Genomic DNA, 2,726 nt, shown 5'->3' with positions numbered 1-2,726 from the left:
TGATGCTGAAACAAAAGAAAATTGAAAATGGTTCTTCCAGCTATTTCATGAAGATATCGGGGATTACAAGGAATTTGGGTGGAACTTCATGAGCGACAAACAAAAGGTAATTTATAAATCTTAATGACTTAGTTATTTGTATTTGTGCACTTCTATTGTACTATTGAATGTTGGTTTCAATATTTCGTTTAGGGGCTGGTTCCAGCACTCCAAGAAGTCATGCCAAAAGTGCCACATAAATTTTTTGTGATACACATCTAGTAGAACTTGAACAAGAGATGGAAGGACAAAAAAGTACTTGGCCAATTTGAAATTCAAAAATACAATAGCCTATGTCAAGCGGATCAATGCAGGAGCATGGGAGTACTTGTCAACTTATAAACAATCATCATGGTCGAAATCAGGATTTTCTGATTGGCCTAAAGTAGATAATGTTACCAACAACAATGCTGAATCATTTAATACAACAATAGTGGACATGAAAGAAAAAAGTATTCTAACAGTGCTAGAAGAGATGAGGTTCTACATTATGAGGGTTATGGCACAGTACAAGGATACTTTATCTTCATACACAGGAAAAACCAAGTCATGCTTACCTTTCATAGTGGGCACCGAAAAAACCACCTCCCTGAGTTAGCATTCGTCTTCGATTTTAGTGCAATAACAGCAAGAGAATAGAGACACGTACCATCATACTGCTTTGAACCAGAATCTTCACACCTATCGTTGCATCCTTCTGCCATTGACGTAGACTTTCGTTTCATTCCAGCTCCATCCATGGTTGAACCCCTCTTCAGATGCATCACATTTTCATTTTGCAATTAGGAATTATGGTTAATGAATTGAGAAATTTGGGAATGGCTCCAGGTAAGATCTCCATTTGCCATATAAGCTTTTTCATTAACGGAGAAGGCATCACTTGACGAACGGACATTTCGTGCACATTTTTTAATTATTTAAGGATATTTTTGTCGATAATAAAAGTGGGGGACATTATTGTCAGTGTCTACAAAATTTGGAGGTATTTTTGGTGGTTAACCCATATTTAATCCGTCATATAACACTTAACAAAACACATTAAGGTTGAGATTGAGAGGGAGACTGAGACTGAGAAGTTAAGATTGTGAGACAGAGACTGAGAGACAAAGATTAAATTAAGTCTTTATATTATGTTTGGTATAAAATATACTGGACTGAATTATGTCTCAATATTATGTTTAATTTAAAATAAAAATAGAGATTAAGAGGTAGATTTGGAATTTAAAGAGTTAAATAAGAGTATTTTTGAAAAAAATGATATTAAAATTTCAGTTTCTTGTAATTTACTTTTTGATATACTGAAATGACTGAAATTTTAGTTTCAGTCTCTAGTCATCAAATGCAATACTGAATTTTAATTTTCCAATCTCAATTTTAGTATTTAAAAATAAGAGTTATGCTATGTATACACCAAAATTAGCCATTAAAATCAGCTATCAATATAAAATATATGTTAAAATATAAATACATATTGAAAATAAATTAAATCATAGATATATTTATACACAAATATATTAGTGACTAATTTTGGTGGCTAATTTTAATGTACAAATAACATTTTTTTTAAAAACAAATGCTACCTAACAACATAAACTAAAACAAAGACAAAGTTACTTAGTTACCCACAAGGCCACAATAAAAGGCAGCAGTATCAGTTTTCTGACTAACATGTAGACATACTCACATGATTCCAATTCATATCCCAGCCGGATAAGTGAACAAAATATTAATAATTGAATAATAAATAAATAAGAGAAAGTACCGGCAGAATATGCCAAATTATCATTACTGATAAGCAGCCACTAAATATATATATCTGGCAATTTTAATTGATTTTCTCACAAGTAGCAAAACATATTGGCAAGAAATTAAAAAAAATTGATTGGATGTGGTATGTATTATTGCAAAGCCCCAAAATAAACGTAACAAACACATAATAACAAAGCTAGTTGTAAATAAAAACTCTTGTATTTGAATTTTATTTTGTATATATAACAATTTATTAGTCAACAATAAAATCTTAAATAGAGTTTTAATACGCGACGAATGAATTCTTAGTGTTAGACTAGGAAATTCCATAAAAAATTAAAAAATAAAAACTCTTGGGATGCTAATCATAATCGAATAAGAAATGTTCCTAATGATTAATCCGGGACCTCAGAGGGAGGTTATGCTACAGGTTTTTTTATTCAAGGCCTGTTATGTGGGGGCATGACATTGAATGCACATTAAGCAAATCAAACAAAAAATCAATCATTTAAAAGTTAAATTAAAACATTGCTATGGCTCAGAAAGACAGAAACCCTCAAGAAGGTTGTCATAGACAAGCCAAATAAAGAAGCAAACAACAGCAGCAATCTAATTTGCAAAGACGGTGTAAGGAATAATGAATATATTTTTCTTTTTTGTTATTAAAACGAGACTAACGTCCTTAGACAACTACAAGATCGAAATTAAATGGTGTAAGAAATAATGATCTGCAACCACTCTTATTAGTGTTGTTGAATCTTAGAGGAGTCGAAACCCATGAAAATATAAAAAAATGTGGGTCAATCAAATGAATTCCAACCTGGTTAATGGTTATTGAGAAGGAACCATACATTCTATGGACCTAGCCACCTAGGTTAATACCAAAGAATAAAGTCAACTAAAGATTTATATCAAACAAAAAAAAAAGGGTCAACTAA

The sequence above is a fragment of the Arachis ipaensis genome, chromosome B01 (genome assembly GCF_000816755.2).
Source record: "Arachis ipaensis cultivar K30076 chromosome B01, Araip1.1, whole genome shotgun sequence".
Lineage (NCBI taxonomy): Eukaryota > Viridiplantae > Streptophyta > Magnoliopsida > Fabales > Fabaceae > Arachis > Arachis ipaensis.
Note: the sequence above shows the minus strand (reverse complement) of the source record.